The 22,863-nt window shown below is 37.7% G+C and overlaps 1 protein-coding gene across 8 annotated transcripts in view; it reads left to right on the top strand.

The window, feature by feature from the left end:
* The window catches only part of PLCB4 (phospholipase C beta 4), a 181,072-nt gene that overhangs the window by 56,899 nt on the left and 101,310 nt on the right, over positions 1–22,863 (top strand). Inside the window, exon 1 of one of the 8 annotated variants that reach the window (XM_015857042.2) lies at positions 10,869–10,887. The exons of the other annotated variants lie outside the window; for them this stretch is intronic. The gene's annotated coding sequence lies outside the window, so the exon portion shown is untranslated. Of the gene's footprint in view, positions 1–10,868; positions 10,888–22,863 lie in introns of those variants that run through there. 8 annotated transcript variants of the gene reach the window in all.

Genomic DNA, 22,863 nt, shown 5'->3' with positions numbered 1-22,863 from the left:
ATTCTTAATAGTTCTCTACGGTCACTTAGTTAAGTTTAGATCCATTGTGAGAAAAGAAAAAATCAAATTTAATTTTTGGTAGGTTTTGGGTGATATAATTTGTTTCACCTGGATTTAAATTGTACTGATTGCAACTTTGCCAGTCAATACTGATTGTTTTTATTTATTTTACTGTCTCCTGTATGTAAAAGAGAACAAGTCCATGCATGAAAACAGTGAAAGTTGGCTTATGTACCCTACGGTAACTGCACTGTGTATGATACGATATGAAACAGATAAAGCTAAGATAAATCAATCTTCCAGTGGAGATTAGACTTTGCTTCATGCAAAAGGCCATAACACGGAAGCAATAGAGCAAGGGCTCATTTAACTTCTTAAATAATTCAGATCCTATGAAACCTTTTTTCTAATACTTTGCTTCTTTTCAGACCCTTTATGTATTCTACTGAACAGCTGAGGTAAATCATTACAAGTGTGTCTCAGACACTTGACAGCTACACTTCTAGTCTGCTCTAACTGAAAAACAGCAGAGAAGAAAACACCCAGTAAAATACAGAATACTACCTTGTCAGTAGTTAGTGTTATTGTTAATGTGCCCTATATGGATCCAGTCAGTCGGGGACAGTAAGCACATACGTTCATGAGCAGTTCCTCTGTGTGGAATTACACATTTGGTTACGTTCTGCATTTTCTTATGTTTTTGTTGCAAATTGGTTTGATTTATTTTTAGCTGGGAAGCATTTATGGGGGTGATAGAGAGTGAAATTATCTTTCATTCACACAATAATGTACAAGAAAAGTGTAAGACAATGAAAATATGGTGAGGAAATAATAGAAATAGGCCAGTGGTCTGACAGATTGAAAGCCATAATGAAGAGGCTGTTGTTATTTTTGAAATATATCAGATTTGAAATCAATTATGTCTTCCTAATTAGCTGTCCTTCTAATTAAAATAGAATGTGGAATTGCAGTCTCAGAGACATGAAGTTCCAAGAGCATTTTATGGACAGGTAGAAGGCAGAGATTGCGTGAGGAAATGGGTGATGTAAGTGGATGGCACAGAGCTGCTGGTAAGGAACAGCATTGGATTGCAAATTGCTGAAGAGCAAAGGTTAGTTGGCTTAGATGCTGCCTGGATACATACTGTTATATTACAGTGAACATAGATGGGGGCACACAAGACATTTTCATTTTAAAAATTAAATGCAAGAAAATATGATTTATACATGATTGAGTTAGATGAATCAGTTGTGAAGTGCTCATTCTGTTTTGGAACTGTGATATGATGGGTACAGATATACAAATAAAGGCAAAACTGGCCAAATATGCAGTGGATCATATAATAAGCACCGTTTTAATCCTAACTTGAAGCTGGAAGTTTTTTTGCACATCCAAGAAGGGCTGTTTTTCTTTTTCTTTTTTCCCCCTATTTGTGGTGCTTATCAATCTTGCAAAGAACTATTCTGACTTCTGGGCAGAGGTGTTCTGTCCTCCCCTGGTGAAAGAAATGCAGTAATGCTTTGCTGAGACTTTTGGAAAATCTATAAAGTGTAATGGTATTTTTGTGTTATGGCATTTGATCAGGGACACTGCCGGCTGAAAATGTAGTCACATCTTTGTGATGTACAGTCGTTCTCATGTCCTATTTTCTTCCAGAATCGAGCTTCTTATATCGAATAAAAAAACTGTTCTAGATCTGCAGGTTATTCACTTTTCTTCTATTTAAAAACAATTTAAATGAATCTCTGATCTGAGCAGCAGCTGATGCTGACTGCCTCTTCACATGTGGGTCAACTTATTCATGACCAGATAACCTGAGCCAAGAAGTTCTGTCTTTAAGGTGTCAAGAGTGTTTCTGTTCTTTATATAGTCTTCTGTCCATCCTGTTTCTAGTTTTTACCAGTTTAGTCATTTTGATATCTTGAAACCAATGTGCTTCAGTGATGAAATTTAGTACTTATGTATGTTCCTTATTTTTGTATAGAAAAATAACTTGTTAACCTTTTTTTTCTTTGTCTTTTTAATGAATTATTATTATTTTAATGAAGAGATACTTCTGTAGTGACTGGAGGGAAAAGAAAAATAGGAGCTCAAGTTATAGTAGCAGATGAATTTGGGAAATATGATGAACAAGGAAGTTGCTAGACAGTTTCTGGGTCTTTTACCAGGCAGACTGTATTTCATATAACAGTTTACATGACAGATAACGTTAAATAGCATATGGAAACATTCTTTGGATGAAGTCCTAGCTCTAATTAAGTCAGTGACAAAATTCACATTCATTTTGAAATCATGCATATTGGCTGATTCATAACCAATTCATTTAAAAAAAAAAAAAAAAAAAAAAAAGCCTGGAAGAAATTCTAGCTTGCAAAAGCCAGGAATGCTGTTTCTTACTTGTGAAATCTGGAGGGAGAGAGAGAGAAGAAAGCAAGCACTGAAAAGTAATTGGTTTAGCCATTACTGAAAGGAGCCCTCCAAACTGCTCCATAAGCTGCTTTACTGCCGTTGCACAGCTATGATTTTACAGCTCTCATGATACAGCTCTTTTAACGCAGTAACAAATATGACCTCACCGGTTTCTTTCTGTATGTAATGTCAAATCTAACACATTGGAGATGCATGTAATGTGCCTAACAATGAAAAACAGTTTTCTCTGTGAAAGAGTAAGAAATTTGCTTGGCTTTAAAAAGAAACCCGACTCAGCTTTATTTGTGATCCTCTTAACCCATAAGGAAACTATATTGTGCATTATTTAACGCATTTTCCCTGAAGTCATTCCATGTAGCTTTGTAATTATGTCTGCAAGGGCCAAATCCAGTCCAGATAAGATCCCTTGCATTCCACCTGCTGTTCTGGAGCGGACTGGACTATAACATGTGTGAGCAAAGTGGTAAGATGACAACGAATAGTCAGTCACTTCAGTAATGATCATGGTGAATCCTAAGAATGTCTAAAGAAAAGCGTCTTTCTTTTGGCAAGAGTGTGTTTGTAGCTTTTAGGAGTTTAAGTTGTAAGGAAAACAGGGAAACAGTGTCTGTGTAGACTATTGTGTATGTAAGTAAAGTAAAAAACCGAAATGTCATTGTCAAACTACTTAAAGTTCAGGTGGAGACTTTGTCTCATCAAAGTGATAGCAAATATACTTTGAAAATTAAATAAGTCAGGTCCCTGAGGTTGTTTTCTCTTTTTGTCTTTGTATCAGTCTTGTTTTTACTTATTTGCTTTCTTGGAGCGCTGCAGAAATTCAGGATCATGTTCCACACTAATGCTCCCCTGAATGCTCCTCTGTTTTGAGGTCTGGTTTTTATTTAGCTTTCCTGTAGAGTAAATTGACTGTAGATTTTGTTCTTCTTTTTGCAAATAATTACTTTTAAGCCTTGCCTTTTACCATGACAAACCTCATTGAATTGAGGTCAATCATAGGCTTAAATTATACATGAGATTGAAGGATCAAGGCTTTTCTGTATTAAAGTGTGACTTGTATACAAATTCCTAGTAATCTTTCTAGAATGAAACGATTGTATAAGGCTTTGATATGATGGCTATTCACTATATCCTCATTATTTCAATGCAGAATAATTTGGACAGATCTCTTTTATGAGATGACAGAGTACTTGGCAACTCGCTCTCTTTTTTTAAGATACCAGATAATCTTACGTAGTACTGCAATAATGTCCTTATGATATTTACTTCTATAGAGAATTGCTTGGAAAATGATAGTGCATGGCATTGATCTGTATTTTGTATTTGATCTGTAATTTAGCATAAAATTTGAGTAGTACTTAATTTATCCATGGAAATTAATTAGAGCATTTATTTGCTGAATGACAAATCGTCATTTGAGTAGTCAGCTTAGAGCTGAAATTTTGATCAAAGCTGTACTATTAAATGAAATACAAATTTTAACTGTTTACATCATATAGTTGAAACACTTGCATAAAGCTTAATGTTTGGCTCTCTCCCTGTTTGCAGATTTCCTTCATAAATTACAGTTCTTTGTTTCTTTAGTGTTATTTTATATGCATTCGAATATTCTCAAATACGTCAAAGTGAAAATGCTATAATATTTTAGCTTTTGATACTGAAAACGTTTAAATTAATGTTTTGAAGAAGTGACCTTCTTTCCCCTTCTGTGGTATATTTAATCTCTACATACATTGTTATTCGATTCTAAACAAGATCATTTGACCATAGTGTGACATCATGTATTTTTATACGTGATCGTGAACTTACTCAAACATGAAGCTTCCATTGCTGAAACCATTACTGTTCTAATAACATAAAAACACTCAATGCTCCTTGATCACACAGAGATTCCAAAGAAAATAACTTTTAAAGTGGGAAACGTGGCAGAAAGTTTAGGGAGAGATCCAAGAGTACTACATTGTTACAGATGCATCTTACACTGTGTGGTTTAAAATGGAAATAGTAATTGGACATTTGATCTCCATCCTGAAGTGCCCCTCACAGACTGCTCATCCTGGCAGTGTCTGTGCTACGGGCTTGTCTCAAAGGGAATAATTATTTCGTGTAAAAAATATATGACCTTTGGATGCTTCATCTTGCTGCTCTTGTTTAAAATAGTAGTTCCTATTTTATTTTGGGTTGAACTGATAATGAAAATTTAGCAATGATCAATTCCTTTTAGAGAATTGACTATAGATAGTCAAAATCAGCAGCCCTACTTGTTTCTATAAGGTAAGTGTATGTCCAAGTGACAGATTAAAGCCATTGTACTTGTGATATGCAGAGCAGAATCCATTCAGATTAGAATAGAAGAATTTGTGAAAGAAATTTAGGTAGTGATAAGTTTGAATATGAAGTGGTATCATTGCATTCAAGGATGTAAAAGACATCAAAAGCCCTTGTTCAGAGACTGTTTCTGTATCCTGCCTAGCTCAGCATTTATTGAATAAGCTTATAATTACTACAGGCTTTCAGTATTACAGCTTACTAGAAAGTAACTTCCTGATAATAGCTGGCATTCCTCATTCCTATAGCAGATGTGTCATTTGTCCTGTGAAAATTTCAGACAGGTTTGTAAATAGAGGTGATACCTTGTAGACCTACCAATACACTGGGAAGTCCATGTCCAGCCTTACCATAAAACATGTTTTACGTGCTACTGGAGAATAAACGTCAGGATATGGCTGTGTTATGGTGAGGCTTTGACAGTTCAAAACAACTGTAGCCCTGGTGAACAAATGATTGCAGATTTGCTGCCTTGTGCTGAAGAAAACTGAAGGAGTCAGTAAAATATTTAAGAAATAAGTATACTAAAAAGACTGAAAGACTGTTCCTGCCACATCTTGTCTTTCAGAAGCTTTTTGTTTACTTTCTATGGCAACAGTGGACTTTTGCTTTGTCAGTATGCAAACTTTTATAATTGGGTATAGGTGTGTGTTGGCATTTTTCTTCAAATGGCGTGTAGTTTTGGAGATCTTCCACATACTTTTTAATTGTTCTGAAGTGAATGGAATATATACTGTAAAAAGATTCAGTACAGTGCTGTAGGAAAGAGGAGGGGAGATGTGTCTATCATTTCAAGAAAGGGAATTCTCATGAGCTCCTAGAGTGAGGTTACAGAACTAACTTGTTGCTGGGCATGTTGGCTAGATGTATAGATTTACAACATGAATCTTTGCAAGGAGGCATGTGAGGGAGTTGGATGCCAAAAACAGATAGGCATGTACATCCCTAGAATCCTAGGACCCATGGAATAGAGGGGTGTGGCCTTTGTCCCACAGTATTGTGCCAGTCACTGCAGAAGAGTGGCTGTGGGAAAACATATGAGCTGCTCTCACTACCTTGGTCTTATGCAGTTTAAATTCTTACAGTGATGCAGTGATCTCTAGAGTAGGTTTGTTCAGCTAATACCAGTATCAGGCAGTTGAGACAGTGCATTTACCAGAACTATTGGCACTCAATAATAACTCTGTACTTACAGCTGCTTTTAACATGCTTCATCTGTTCACATGAAAAGCTGCACAAGGATGAATGCCCTGAGGCTACCACTAAAGGCAATGTGAGGGGAAACAAAGCTAAAAGCAGAAGTAAGTGCCTCTATCCAGAAAGAACCCTCTCCCTGTACCATTTAGCAGTTCCCTTCTCCACTTCAGGAACCTCTGTCTACTGGTGTCAGTGCAAGTTTCCCCACTGACTAATGTGAGTCCACGATTTTGCACTAAGCATAGAGTGGCCAAGTAATTGATTGATGAACATCTGTACACCAGAACTAATAGAAAGTTCCTTGACTCAATAGAAAAGCAGCAATTGCAAAGTACATTGTGTAACTCCTGTGTTCCTTTTATAATTCTTGTATATGTTCTGAATGGTTTAGAGGAAGCTCACATCTCCATTACTAAGGTGCTTGAACATGGATAGCCAAACCCCGTACTGTCTCTGCGTGCTCATTCCAGGGTTTTTGGTTTGGTTTTTTTTCTGAGAAGTTGGGTCCTACTTGGTGCCAAATTTAGGCAGACTTCATCATGCATATTTATAAACTTGATCTGGCCAGAAGTACTTCACTGTAGTAAGAACTATCAAGGCCAGTAATCTTCAGGTAAGGAGAACAGCAGTGCTGTTTCTTGGTCTCACCTTTCTTCATCCGACAGCGTTGTTGTGGATTTCTTACTCCAAATCATCCAGCAGTTCTTCTGTTATGGCAGAAATTACAGCTCTGCCTGGAATTCTACTGCAGTACTTCTAGTCACAAATATTGTGCCTCAGCTACAATAAACCCCCAAGTTTTAGCATACTGAGCAGTTGAATAGCTACACTGGGGACCAGAAAGATTTTTGTATTGATGGTTTCCACAGCTGTTTGATCTAAACATTATTTTTACTGTGTTCTCTTTTATAATTACTGAATGCACTTGAGTTTGTAGAAACAAATAGAAAATGTTTGCTGTTCTAACCCCTCCCCTCTCCTTTCAGTGTCTGTTCCATGTCACATGCTGGCTCTGCCATTCACTTCTGAGTAGGTGGCTATATGTGTGTCTGTGCCTCTTCTACTTGTCTCTTTATTGATCCAGCTCTTTAGGAGCAAGGTTTACTGAGTGCAGCGTGAGATGCAAAGACCTCAGAGTGGGAAGCAGGGCCTCTCACCAGGCAGCCATGCATTTGCTCATCTTGGAGATATTTATTTATTTATTTGTGACTTCAGCTTTTTGTTAGGTTTAAGCAAGCAGAAGCAAAGGGAGGGTCTGTGTGCATCTGCTGTCTCTACTCCATCAATAGTGAAAAGGAATTTACTGCCTATCAGTATGGTTAGTGGCTGGGGGATGGTCTGTTCTCAGGTTGAAATGTGTGGGTTCTGTTCTTTCTGATTCCCTCTGTTTGAACTCTGTGCTGGTAAGGGCATTGCAATTAGGAACAGCATGTGGCAGGGGCAGTTGTTCTCGCTGTCCTGAGTTAGATTGATTGTGCCATTTGTATGTTTGCTGTGACAATGATTTCAGAGGGGAGGGGGAAAAAGATAACTTGTACAAATGTTTTTAATAACAAAGGTTGTAACTAATCCTATGATGCTGTAATTGACATTTAGCTGTACATGACTACAGAGTAGCAAATAATTAGCATGAACATCAGTTTTCTGAAGGGTCAAAGAACCGTTCTGTGGTTTTAACTTGGTGTGGAATTTACGTGGTTGAGTCCTGGCATACACAGAATACTCAGCTGGTTGCAGTATGGCGCTCTATAAATCACACAACATGATTTAAAGCTCAGCTTCAAAAAACAGGATAAATTAATTGTTTAATGTATATCAGGCCAGCTGTGTGGTTATGGACTCAATTATGTACTTACAAACTGAAATTTCTCCTGTATTTCCACTCTGTTATTGTTGATAAAGTTAATCATATACTTTAATTTATTACCCTGTAGCTATGTGCATAATTCCCATTTGACAGTCCATGTGACAGCTTGTTGAAATAGGCTCCAGACTGCAATTAACACCCTGTGATATGGTTAGGCCTGAGTGCCACCTCTTGTGAACTATTTATAAATGTTGCCAATTGGATGCTTATATATAACACTTTGTTTCTTTTGTATTACCTTGAGAGAAACATGATTTGTAGGAGCAGATGATCTTTCATCTGGCTAACTGGTGGGACTGGCAGACAAGCTTTTGGACACAGACTCTTTCCCAGGTCTGTGAAAAATAGGCCTGTTAACACCAATTTGATCATCTGTTTGTTCTGCCCACCGTAAGGATCTGTGGCAATGATGGTTGCTGTTCTCTCCTTAAAGAAGGCACACTGAAGGCTACTTGAGAAGCTGGGGTAGTGGTCTCGGGGAATTAAGGTCTAATGATTATATAAAATTTCCTTTCTGTTGCTCCTCGTAGAAGCACTCCTGGGATCGTTCTTCAGTGAATGGTGCCAGAAACAGTTGCATTTTTGTGCCCTAATTGCATACAAGCATGAACTTGCTTCTTTTGGAGGGACTGCACAGGACAATCAGATTTCAAAATGGCTGCTAGAACCCTGACAAATAAAGCTTTTCTTACCCTTGGTAGGCTCACTGCATGTTGCCTGATATGGGAATCGATTTCATATAGGATCAGGTGATTTCTTTGCCATATTTCTGTTTACAGGAAAGTTTCAGGTAAAATCTCTAATATCACTTGGAGTTAGTGGAGTTGTTCAGCTTTGTTTTGGATCTGGAGTGTTTGTTGCTGAAGTCCACTGATAATTTCCTTATGGTGATGGTGTGATGCCACGTCTTTAAAGATCCTTAAAAATATCAGAGTTTATTACCCTTTTCCTCAGGTAAACAGGATTCATCATAAATAATTCTTCTATTTTTGACAGACCTCAGAAAATAGTGCGAAATTTTCATTTGCCCTTCTATGATAGATTTCAGAAGTTGTTATTATCATGTAGTGTAGACTGCAGAGCATGAAGAATGTGAAGAACCCCTTGATGTGGTTGTTAAATCAGATCAAGAGTTTCTATTTGCCTGGCACTTGACTTCTCTAGGCGCTTGGTTGACATCAAGCTGGCTGGTATTTCACTTGCATTAGACATGGGCAATCTTTGCTTATTTAAGGGCAGGGAAAAGAAGCAAGAAGTCATTTTAACTCTTCCTGCTAACGTGTTATGGTTGTCAGACACTTATCAAACTCAGCTCCTGTGGATTGTTTTGTGACTTAACATGAAGGTGGAGTTGTAAGTCTTGATTTCAGAACTGCTATTTTAAGTCATCCCCTTGAAGGTTAGATTCTTCTCTTATCTCACAGCCCCATCTACTGTTGGTGCACTTTGTTATATTCAGTCTCCCCTGCCCAACTCCAGGTTTGTTTATTAAAATTCACTCACACAGCTAAAAACTGCTTTTTCCCTTAGTGCACACTTTCTTTCTGGGCCTTCCTTTTGTCCTCACTGGTCTCCCACAAGTCTCTTTGCCACTTTACTCTTCCTTATGAGTGAGTACTGTGAGTACCATCATGACACATCTCTGACTAACAGTTTTAGGTGTTAATTTGATCTATAAGTTGGATCACTTAGGGTCACAGACAAGATTGGTGCATGAGGAGAATGTTTCATGCATTTTGCTTAAAGTCTGTTGGAAAAAGCCTCTCAGCTGTGTGCACATCTTATTTTTATTCCAGATTCTTACTGTGTCATGTTCCTGTTCTTTTGTATTGATAAATGTCTTGTCTTGATAAAATGCAGTCTTACTTCACTCATTCCAATTTGAAATGATTTCACAGATTGGATTGTTACTTTGATGATATCATTGTTCCATTTGCTTCTTTTCTTGGCTTCTTGGACACTGAACACCAACTGCCCTTTTGTACTTTCAAGGCTCTTTACTGTGGTTCCCTGGAGCCTTCACCTCTGCTCAGTTTTGCTACATAATAAGATACATGTCTTCACTCCTGAATAGTCCAGGACCCAACCCTTCTTTGCTTACTTTTTGCATTCTCAACTCAAGACCTCTTGCAGAAAAAGATGCTATCATAACATGTAGCAACCTGCATCATTATCCTTCATCAGTTTCTCATAGAAAATCTCTTTTCTATAAACAAATCACTGTTTCAAAGCTGCAACCAATGTTATCAATTTAGTTATGTGTGCCTCTGGCAACTTTTCCCATGAGATGATTAGGTCACGGAATATCTTTGGCTCTGTTCCATTACAGTGCTACACAAAATAATGTGTAGCCTATGACTGCAGTTCCAACATGATGTGGAAATACAGATGATATATTAATATGCTCTTTATAAATATTTTAGTTGCAAGAGCTTGTGGGTGAAGCCTGACTGTGGCAAGCAGGATGGTTAGCAATATGGAAATGGATGTGCAGAAAGATCATGGTCTTCATTCTGTAATGCATCTCTTGTTCATGCTGTACTCAACTCTGTGTTACTGAGGCTTCCACTTCTGTAGGGAAATCTTACCAACTTTGTTGCTCATCTGAGGAACACATGAAACACAAACAATTAAAATCATCTAGCATTTATTCTGGGAAGCTGTAAATGTGACAGCACTGTTCAGCTGCTCCTTTGTGATGAATGTTAATCATTCAAGATGCTTTATGAATGTTAAAAAACTGTCCTGGCACAGTGCAGTGGAGAATGGCATACTTCATCCCGAACTTCCAGCACTAAGAGCCATAACTTATCTTTTTCTATGCAAAGATGCATAGCAAAAATTTTCCCATGAAAGATATAAGTGTCGTAACTGAATCCTGTTCGTGTTTATCTTGATACTGTGTGTGGACTGTGTGGTGGAGTGTTTTTGCCAATAGTGAGATTTAGCTGAGGACAGAATACTTAATACTGAACTTCTTTTTGTTTTGTTGCTTCACGGAAGGAAATGTTTCTCAGCACATCAGCCTAATTAGACCACTCTCTTTCCATCCAGTGCAGAACTACTTTGTAAGTTACTTGTTTGTAAACTAGAAGTTGGAAGATAAGCAGAATTCGCAAAAGTGGTGCTATTGGCCCCCTTGTGCCCCTCCTCCCTTTCCTCCATCTCTTTCTCCCCTCCCCCTCTGTCTCTGAGTTTAAGCTGTTGCTATATTTCTTAATTTGCTGTAGATTTATTGGTGTATGACCTGGTTTCAATACATTGTCCAATAGTTACTAAACTGAAACTGATTGACAGTATGAGAGAACAATGTGTAATATGTATCTGTTTGTCGTGGCAGCTCATTCTTATAGTCTCTAATTAATTTATTAAATATTCCTGGAGAAGTTAGGATGATGATCGGCGATAAACTGCCTAACAGTCACTATGGAATGGCCAGTCGTCTTAAATGCTCTGATCTTCTGGATCAGCATCACCACGGGTTCTTGATTGCCAAAGCAAATCTTGTGGTGAGCACTGGAGAAAAAATAAAAATTGAATCTTTTCCTCTACCATCATTACTTTGCAGAAAAGTCCATGCATACCCAGCAATGAGGGGGAAATAAAAGTAACTACTTGGTACAGTCATTACTATGACTTGTCTTTTTCATCCATAAAAATGTTTCAACTCTGGGCCAAACGACTCAGTGCTCTCTAATCTCATTTTCCCAGCACTATATTCTCTGTGGATACACCAAGTGGTATTGCTCTATTTTTTTTTTTTTTCTCTTTGGCATAACATATGAGGCAACTATTACTGTTAATGCCTAAACTGAATCTGTTTGTGTTACTGTTAAGGTTTAAATCAGTGATTAGAATAGCTGAAAAAATGGATCTTTTTTTTCTTCCTGGAAATACAGATAATGCCAGGCAGGGCTCACTATTACTAATATAAGCTTCAGAAATTGTGGGTGGATGTTGTTTTCCCAAGGGGTGAAATAGATGACAGTAGCATGGCAAATGACAAACAGCAACATAAGTCTCTTTTGGCATTCAAATGAGCTAAAGAGAATACATGCTGTTCAGAAATCAAGTGGGTAAGGAAGTACTGGGCTTTGGTAGAGCAGGGTCCAGGCTCAGTTCAGAAAGCATTTGTATTGTTGCTGAGCTGCAGGGGTTGTTTGGTGCATACAGATGCCTGTGTGCGTGTATTTTCTAAAATGAAAATGTGCCCCTAATGATTTAAACTTTCAAATACCAAACATAATTAGGTTACATTTGGGCTTACTTTTAAATTGAAGTGCTTCATGAGTATAAATAAGTATTTATTTAAAAGTAAACAAAACGAGCCATAGCATCTGAGTCCAATGCTAGATCTTTAACATGATTCTGTAGCCTGTGAACGTTCATCTTAATGAACTGCATTTACGTTCTGTATAAAGCTTAATGATTGTCCTTGCTGGCTTTCAGTTTTTTATGCGAGTCAGAAGCCTGTATGAAACTTTCTCAGAATCAGGTGTTTTTTTTTTTTAACAGCAAGACTGAAAGTGTGAAAACCTGCATGTGAGACTCTCTCAATACAGTACGTATTAGTTTATTTTATTAAGCTGCACAAGAACACACAGTGGCTGAGATCTGTTTAGTTCAGCAGTTTGCTGAAAATACTGGGAATGAGGGCTTGTATTCAATAAGGATTTTTTATTTTTTAAAAAAAATATGAGTTAAAAACATCTCATTCCAGCTGTTTCTTTGTCTCGTCCTTGTATGATCAAATGGCATTGTGGCTTTGCAACAATTAACAAACTCCTTGCTTTGAATATACCCTTGGTGCTTCAGTGTGAGTTGCCTAGCAATGTCTGTCTGCTGATACAGCTGGAGCTTTCGTCTAGGAAGGATATGTATGTCACCTTTCTGTCTGAGGTTACCTTTTTGGGTCCTTTATCTCCTTAATAAATGCTTAGAACTTCAGTAGTCTTTTGTGGATTTCTTTTTCTCCCCGTAAATTTCTCTTTGTTATAGTTAATTATTCAGAGTCCAGAATGAGGCATTTTATTGTGGTCAGGATGAGTAACAAAAGGAACAAAGGCATGCAGTTTGTAACAAAAGCATGAGTACTCCCTTTGTGAAATCTAACATCAGTTGCTACAAAAAAACAAACCAAAACAAAAAGCCACCTTGCCTTTTCTTTCTGTTTATCAGGTATATCATAACTTGATGTTCTCTGCTATTGGCAGTGTTTTGTATTCTGTTTGCTGAGCTGCTGAAGTCTAAATGTTTCATAAAAGCCTCGTAGGGAGAAGGAAGAAAGAAACAAGCAATTTCTCGTTCATGCTGCAGGGATATTAAGGTCTCACAACTTACTGTTGAAGGTGGAAGATGGGGAAAAGGAAGGTGGGCCAGATTTGCAGAATTAGGCAAAAGATAAAAGAAAAACATAAGCAAACCACAAGCAACAATTTACTGCTATAGTTCTAATCTAATTTACTGAGCCATTCTTCTAGCTGGAAGTTTTTTCATTCTCGTGTCCCACTGTGGTTTGATGGTTTTGAGACCACCATAAAAATGAAATGAAGCTTGGCAGAAAGGATACAGGGAGAGATGTAGGCTGTAATCCCACTGCCGTCCCTCCTTGGGCACCTGTGCCTGGATTGCAAGGGTGGAAATTTAGTCAGAACTAGCAGATTATGTATGTTAGCATGGTTTCACCACACCATTCTTGATACAAGCCAGGATGCTGTTGGCCCTCTTGGCCACCTGGGCACACTGCTTGCTCATATTCAGCTGACAGTCCATCAGCATCATATCATGGTTTGACTTGGAACGGACCTTTAAGATCATCTACTTTCAACTCCCTGCTATAGGCAGTGACATCTCCCTCTAGACCAGGTTGTTCACAGTCCCATCCAGCCTGGCCCTGAACATCTCCAGGGAGGGGCATCTACAGCCTCTGGGCAACCTGTGCCAGTCAAATGTATACATCTAATCATAACCCTATATGTGCTGCTCAGGGCTTGTTTGATGATTAACTGGAAATTTCATGTGGGCAAGTACTACCAATGATTATATCCCACCATTCAAAGACCTGGGATCAAAGCTTCCGTAATGTGTCAGATTGCTTTCACATAAAACAGCAATGCTCCTATTCAGGGCAATGCTTTAAATTGCTTACAAATTGATGTGGACCTGTCTATTCAGAGTGAGTCTCTAGTGTCTTACCTAAGTGCTTACTTATTAACAAATGAACTCATAAGTTCTGAGATTTAAAACATGAATATTAAATTAAAGGTATCCATATGACTATCAAGTTAAGCTAGTTCTGTCTAGCACACATTTCCAGATTTCTGAGATAAAAAGAAGAAAAGCAAACAAAACAAACAAAAAACCTTAAACATGCACAGACTTGATAGAGTACCTTGGGTGTTATTACCAAATGGTGGTGTTACCAGAGTTAGTGAGCCTATTAACAACTTGGTCATGAGATATTTCTCTTTTACTGTATTGCTATAGTACCTGAAAATCAGCAGTATAAGAGAGTCCTATGACATCATTGGGTTTGAAAGTAGACAAATACACTTCAGATACACTGCCTAGAACTGAAATAAACTGTGACTGGGGAAGCACTTGTAAGAGTTAAAGTTGGAAAGGTCAGATCTAAGGAATTAAGGGTGTGTTTTTCTGGGAATGTTTAAGTACTTGCAGCTGTAAGTGGAGGGACCTCATTTTAGGCATGAATCCTGTAATTCTTTGTATGCATCTTTGAGCTGATAACAATGAATGAAACAAATAGAAATATACTAGTTTGGGGGTTTTCTGCTTGTTTTCTTTTGCCATTCTGTCTTTCTTTTCACACCTCACAGAAATATTTTATGGCTTTATATGATTTATATTTTGTTATCACTGGAAATTGATGAGTGATTTATTTGCATTCAAGGAAGTAAACTTGGGTGCAGTATAACACCTGCAACTATCCATGTCTCAAATCTCTTTTTAAAGACTATTTTCCATGTTTTTGTCTATAATAAGTTCATTTATTTCAGTATAATGTACTGCTTGCACACATACAAATACATATGTTCTTTGTAGAAAAAAATTATGTATGTGGCTTCTTGCCAAGAAAGCAATTTTTCTGGCTGTTTTCCTGCATATGTCTTGCTCTGCCGATTTGACTCGGCACAAAACACATTTGCAGAGGATCTGTTTGCTAGGTAAAAAATCTGAGTAACTGCAGTGACCCTGTGCTGGGAATGTTAGTCGTGGGGGCTGGCTATGTTTGCAGAGAGCCAACATGACCCATCTGTTTGCACTCCATTTAGTAGAGGCAGATCCCTGATGATCCCTCCAAAGTGAATACTAATAAAGATTTTTAGAAAAGTCTCTTTGCTCTACCCTGCCCTCTGCTTGTAACAGGGTAATGCTTTGCATATATATGTAATGGATTTTCAGGAGTTTGATCTCCCAGTTTATATCATCTTCTAACCTTCAATGCAGACTCATCTGCATCGGTTTTTATTTTGTTTGATTTTTCAGCATGCACTGTTCTTTAAAAGTAACTCTGAATCTTGTCTTGGTCTCAACTAGAAAAACGGTTCAACCTGTGTATGCTGTGATTGTTAGGAATGAAAGCTTTATCTCATAGTGGCAACAGGAGTTGTAACTCTTCAACTGTGCTCAGTGGGGAAAATGTACAGCCAAAAAATGAGATATAAGATCTTTTGTTGGACTACTTTTGAGTTTATCTGGGATGACAGAGCCTATTTCAGTCTAACAGTCATTCTAAGGTTTCCATGGAGATTAATGATGTCAGAGAAGAGCAAGACCTGAGTGCAGTTTGCTAAAAAGCAAGGCTGTATTATGTTATAGCCGAGAAGTGTTGTCTTACTGTATTTTTATGAGCTTATGGAACAGTAACGCACGTTTTCTTGCTGGATTGCAATTTGGTTTTGATTTGTGTTGACTCTCAGCTGAAGAAATGCTTCTACAGTGTGCTTGTTTTCCTTCAGTTCTCAGTGCTGTATGTGATGATTTCAGACTCTGGGACTGTACCATCTTCTACATCATCTATTTTAGCTTTCATTGCTGTTTTCTTTGTGTGCAATATTTTGTTTATTACCATGTTACCTTATTGAACTGCAGGCATTTTCTTCCTGCACTGAGTTACCTTGTACTAACCATGATGTTGAGGTTTCCCTGTGAGTATATTTGCAACTTAGAGGCATCAAAATTAAGAGTAGCTATAGCCCTGAGTTGTCTGATGTTTTGGAGTTCAGGTACTTTTTATGTCTGAGTTCAGTAGAGAAGAACTTTCTTGCCTTCTTCCACCCAGGCCAGTTTCTAAATTCCTGAAATGCAGAGCTTACACAGCAAGAGAATGGTCTGCTCTCACATGGACCAACTGACAGCTCCTCCTGAAAGATCGGGACCTGTTAATACATTCCACATGCTCTCTGTCCCAGTTTTTCAAATTGATTATTTTGAAAAGCTAAGTAAGCCTATCTTTATTTTGCAGGAAATGTTTGGTGCTATTAGGCAGCAGTGCTGTTGAAAAGAATAAAACTGGAACAGCTTTTGATAATGTCCACTGAGAAATGGCCATTTGCTGTACAAGTTATATGAACAGAACTGTTTGTTCTCACTGGGTGCTGAGCACTTGGAAATTCAGGCACTTCACTCATGAACCTAAAAATGAGCGAGATTCCCTTGAAGTCTTAAGTTCTGAGCAACTTTGAAAGTCTGACCCGAAATGTGTAGTATGAATGCGTGCCATATGGCTGTTGGTATAGTAATATAGTTGTATCTGGCCATTAATGAGTGTTAAAGATTGTTTATTACTTAACCTGAAAAAGGGAAAAACCTCTTCTGAGATAAAACTCCATTGTGTTTTTGTGGGTCTGGTCATAGCAGGTACACAAGTTTAATACTTAGATAGCAGGAGCTAGCACAGTGTGGGATGTGAAGCCTGGGTGAAGCAGCTACAGACTGTATAGTCTTATTTCCTCTGAGAGATTAAGATTTAATGGAATGTTCTGCAATCCATAGCAGTATTGAAGCATGTTTGTGCTTGGTAAATGGATGGAAGAGGTGTGGAGTAGAGAAAAGCTGTGGAGACTATTTTCAAGTACATTCCTCCAGGAGAATAATTTTTCACATTTACTGAGTCATGCAGATGGTTGCATAATTGATTGACATTTTATATGCAAGTATCCTCCAATCCATCTACATTCCTCCCTTCACATGTTGCCTTTTCACTCAGTTCTGTGACTGGTAGACCATGTTTGGCAATGTTTTGGTATGCTGAGTTTACGTGACCAAATGCAAAGTTTATTTAATCAAATAAAAAGTCATGGCTCAACAAACACAAAGATAGGAATCCTGAAGCTTGCAGCTCAGCACAGTATCTTTTTTAATATCTCTGCTTTTCAATAGTTTGCTTTGGAGAGGACTAGTCAGATGTCTATTTCCACCTCCTTGCCATTGCCTGAACCACCAGCTTTTGTCCTCTCTTTACCTTTTGTACCAGTGGCTTTGGCATTGGCAGACTTGTGTAGAGACCTCCTCTGGTGGGCTGTCCAACAGTGTGAAGCACCTTGGTTGTATCACTGGTACTATAAAGAAAAGAAAGGAGGAACCTTCCTTTCCCTCAGGCCAACTTGCCTAAAGCCAGGTGTGAGAGTTTTTATTGTTTCTTTCTTGGTGTGTGGTGTTGATATTTTCATTTTTGTATTTTATGAACTAATTTTCTTCCCCTGGGAAGCAACAAGGAATTTGTGTGTAGGAACCCCACAGAACTAGGATTGGAAAGAAAGATGCATAAACTAGAAAGGAACATCAGGCTTCATTAATCTGTAGCCATGTCAGTTGTTGGCTGGAAGAAGTTAGGAGGGGCTCTACGTAGGAATCAAACCTAGGATTTCTAGTGTTGGGTGTTTCACATGGGCAGCCCTCAATACAAGAATGAAAATTTCCCTTTAGAGATGTGAATGTTGTGCCCTTTGAGTCCAGCATTTATATAGTGAAGTAGAAAATTTAAGTGTACACTGCAGGTAGCTGCATGGCTGACTACTTGTTTATTGGCCCAGCCAACACACAAGCATTTTTCTCCCACAATCTTTGGCGATCTTGTCCTTTTAGAACAGGACTCTGTAAGGTAATATCTCATCTTTATTTTGTTAATTTTGCATGCCACTGTAATCAAGTTCGTTTACTACATGGCTTTTCACTTCTGTGATAATTTAGTGAGTGCAAGGTTTTCATATTACCTCTGTCACAAAAGTTACCTGTTATTTATTCTTAAGAAAGAAGAGTTACAATTTAGTAATAGCCTTGATGATACTCTGACACCTGCAGAATGAACACTCTCTGACTTTCACAGTTTATACTCAATAAAATGGTCAATCATGTTAAGTCAGTGATGTCCATTTATCCATAGAAAATCCACTTAATTTGACAGTTTAAGATTTCAATATGCTGTTCTTTAGGACTTCTTTAAGACTTTAAGATGATTTTTGAATTCCCAATCTCCAAAGATTTTGTATCAGTGATCATGCTCCATCCTCTCTCCTCTTTGTGCTACTGCTGGGGTTGGAAAATGATAACCTGATATTTCTGCTGTAGCATAAGCAGGGTTGCTTGGGATGGTACAGGGCCTGCAGCTAAACTGGCAATTGAAACAAGATCTGACATGAATCTTTGTGTGTCTTGCCTGTAAGATAAGCCTCCATGCGTGGTATATTTTTAATGGCTCATGAATAGTCAAAGATGAGAGAGGGAGAGAAGAAATTGGCATAGTCAGAATTTGAAGGACATGAGGAACTTGTATCTGAAGAAGAGAAATAGTATGATGATAATGGAAAAAAAGAAATGAGATGGATATAAGAGTTTGTAAAGACAAGGAGAGCTGAATCACAGTGAAACAAACTAATTCAGCTAGGTGAGAGGTATGTGAAGAGATGGAGGATGCCTGAATGACACACCAGACAGAAAATGGAGATATCTTGGGGAAAGCGCAGAGGGCAGCAAGGGTTATGTTATACACACGCAGTTTGGAAATGTGAGAGGAAAGCTGCTTTTCCAACTGCTGTTTGATAATAATTATGTGCAGTCTATTTGGAATTGTGAGTTACCATAGAAGGGTCCCAGCAGTTAAATCAGTACTTTCTTTGGTACCTCTGATATGCCTGGTTGAGAGAATTCATCTGCACTGTAAAGTGTGGCTACAAACGTTGTCAGAAAAACCAGCAGAAGATAAAGGGCAAAAAAAGCTCAAAGATATTCTGGTTTTAGCTTCAACTTTGCTATTTCTGTTTCAGTACTAAAAATATGGCTTCCATGTCCAAAAGCTTCTGTTTTCTTTTCAGCTATTCTCAGTTAAAGACATTGGATAAAATCTATTAACTTCATCTCACTGTTCTGACATCATCTGTGAACATAATGCAGATAATTACAAGCCTCAATATCCACTAGAAATATGTAGGTTCTTTTGTTTGTTGTTTTTTGTTTGGTTGGTTTTTGCTTTTACCTTCTGCTCTGTAACACTTTAAATCCAAATGTATACTTACAGTTTTTGAAGACTATGGGAAAACAGTGCAGAAAGCATGAGGGCCACATGAGGGAATTCCATATTTATTTTTGGCATTTATTTCCATGAAGAAGAGGCTTCTATTGACGCAGAACATTTCTTCCTTTATTTTTTTCCAACTTGCAAATGTTGTTGAAGCATTAAGAGTTAGTTTCTTGCTGTCAAGATTCCAGAATGAATGTTTGCATAGTAGAATGGATGTAATATTTGTGTAACTTTGAAAACAGCTTTTGGGTTGGTGTTTCATAAGCAGGACATGAAGCTGTATAAAGTATTACTTCTGAAATGCATGTTGCATATACAGAGTTGTTCAGCTTATAGATGTCGTACTCAGCAGCACCTAGAGAAGATCTCCTGAGTTCAGCTGTGACTGCCCTGGTACTTCTCCTGGGTACAGTCCTGAAGATAGTTGGACAAACACAAGAACAGTGTTTATTTTTCTGCAGAGTATTTTGAATGATGGTCAGATTCGCTGCTTCTCTTGATCCAGCTTTTGCAGCCTGCTTAAATGGGAGTCTGATTAGATTCTTTGTGAGGAAATGACACATTTAACTATAGATGTAGCTATTTTCAGAAGTCTAGCCACCCATCCTTGTACAGCTAAAAGTGGTTTGTCCTGCCGCAGACAGAAGGATGACAAGGTATTTCAGCTAGCTAGCCAGTTAGGCCAGGCTCTCTTGCTTCTTAAAGATCATGTTGCTGGAACTCTTTTAAATACTGTTCTTCCCACATTCATGCAAATTAGCTAATTACCAGCCTCTGCTCAGGCTTCCATGAGTGCTGAATAGTGGAACGGAATGATTTAATTTCCCTAACATATTCTCCTGGCACTTTTGCATACAGAATATGCTGCTCTAAAGTATCCCTTGATACTAGATCCTTGGCAGTGTTCCAGAAGGAGTTCAAGTTTAAAGCCATTCCACATAATTTTAGGTTTGGTAAACCTGAATTTGTCACCTTCCCTGCATCGTATAATTTTGCCATCTGTAACGAGGGCTTTCCTCTTCATCTTATGTAACTGTTTAAATTGTGAATCAGTATAGTTGGCTCTGATTATGCATCTGATATTCTCTTGGGAGAGTAATTAAACCGAGGCGATCATATGAATATCAATTTTTTGCACATTCATTACGCTTTTAAAAATAACCAGAGTTCTTTGTCGCTTTAGTAAATAGGTGTGATTTCTGTGATTTTCAGTTCTGAATGGTGCTTATTTTGAAACACGTGCCACTGTCAGACAGTAGTAGTATGTGTCAATTTCCCATTGAAATTCCTTCAAAAGCGTTTGTATGCAATGGCAGATTGGCTGAGTGTAAATTATTTAAATCACAACATTTTGGGATGTCTCCAGATTTAAGCTAAGGAAAAGGAATTGGGTCGAGTGGTTCTGTTTCTATTCAGTTGTTGAGTCCTAATCCTAGAAACATTAACTCATTAACTTTACTATGGCTTCCAAATAAATACGAATATAAAAAAGCATGCCTTGAGCCTCAGACAGGCATGAGGAGGTGGTCAACACATTAATTATAGTAGACCTTGGTAATCAAGAGGATGTTGTAGGTCAACTAATTAAACATTGTTGGTTGTCTGTCTGCCATCTTATTACATATAGTTACATATAGTGTTTCAGTGACTGGTATAGAGATTTTCAGAGCTAACACAATTTCAAATTGAGAGTAATGATTTCATTTTTGTTATGCTTCATCATTAAACAATAGTGGTTTCTCCCAATGGAACAGTAAACATAAGATAAAATTATGTGTTATTCTAAGTTCAGCAGATCAGTGTATTGCATTCTTCTTTTTTCTTTTTCCTAAACAGAGAGAGATGCTTTGTTGTGTATTTCAAAAAATCATGGATTAAGGCCCCATTTCAATTTATTTCAGCAGCATCAATTTCATAAATGCTAATATAAACATGACGAAGGGAATGAAATAAAACAAACAGTTACCATGTGAAATGAGTTGTAATTGGCATAATTAACTCTTTAAAGATGTTTGTATATCATAGTATTAAAGTTGTAGTTGGACCTTACTAATCACATCTTTCTTTAGATGGGACTATATATAGGTCAGTCTCAAAAAGCTCATGTCTCATCAGCTTTGCATCCTTTTAAGGTAGGCTGAAGCTGGATGGAAAATTGTAGGTAAATCCCATGCAAGTACTATAACTTAGGCTTAGCTGTGGGATAGTAAGAATTGTATGGAAAAGTACACTTGGTCTAAGTTTGTTTTCATTTCAAGCATTTAAAAGCAGCAGTCTGGCACTAAGCTAAGACTAAGTGTAATTTGCAGCTCCTAAAGAACTTCATTGCAGCTTGAGAGCATCCTCATTCCTACAGTAATTAATTTCAAATGAGGCTAAAGATAAAATGAAAAGTATTTCAAAATAGTATTTATGTAGCAAAAATGTATAGAAGTTTTCTTTCAAACTTATAATGGCATATTCTTTCAGCAAAATATTCTTAATCGGATCGCATAAACCGAGATAGGGCTTTTCAGGATCACTTCTGCGCATTAGCACAGTGTGTGCTGATATCTTATCTTTGCTGTCACAATGTGCATGGCTTGTCATTTCTGACTGAGCTTGTATATCTGAATTATCCTGATTATGGGTTGCACTAGAAATCAGTATTTTCAATTGCAGCATATGCTGGGGGGGAGGGAGGGGGGAAGTCATTTAAAATGTTGTGAACTTCCCATAATTCTTAAATTGTAAGATTTTAAAGTTTTTATTATCCAAAGAGCCTGAAGGGAACATGGCTTCTCTAGGCTTCGTCAAAGAACTGACAAGTCTGTTCCTAAGGACTGTGTGGGAGAGAGATTCTTTTCAGTTCTGTTTTGTTTCTTGTTTGTCTTTGTTTATTTATTCATTTTAGTTTTTAATGTACCGCTTCTTTCCCATTACTTCTGAGTGAATGGTTATTATTGGTTTGGTGTGTTTTCTAATAGATTGTGATTATGAGAGCCTAGTAAGGATTTCTTGGAGTGTGGTACCCTGCGGCGGGCACAGTACTTCAGAGGAAGTGTGGTGGTATTGACTAGAGTACGATAGAAGAAGGAAGATTGATTAAGCTGGGATTGTTTATCCTAGAAACAAGGTGGTCTTCACATTCAGATTGTCAGTTGGGTTTTTACTGTTAATTTAATTATCAGTTAGCAGTGCTGTTACTGTAGCTGTTTCCAGTGCTACATTTTGTTTTTTACTTAATCCACATTTGAGAATGTTTTTATTTGCTCCAGTATTGCTAAGGAACAATATCTATTGAGTAGTGCTAAGCATTTGCTCAGTGATCATTTTTGTCTCATCTTATCTATCTCTTGTGTGTCTGCAGTGTGACTTTGTGAAGCACAGTACCAACAAACCAGCATGGCATCTAGTTAGAAACAGAAAAATATAATTTATAGGAGTGTTTGTTTCAAATTTGTCATTCAAAAATGTATTTTGAAAACACCAGACATTCTAAAGTAGATGCAGTCATTGAAAAAGC

Source organism: Coturnix japonica, chromosome 3 (assembly GCF_001577835.2).
Source record: "Coturnix japonica isolate 7356 chromosome 3, Coturnix japonica 2.1, whole genome shotgun sequence".
NCBI classification, from domain to species: Eukaryota; Metazoa; Chordata; class Aves; order Galliformes; family Phasianidae; genus Coturnix; species Coturnix japonica.
Note: the sequence above shows the minus strand (reverse complement) of the source record. Positions and strands in the feature narration are given on the sequence as shown.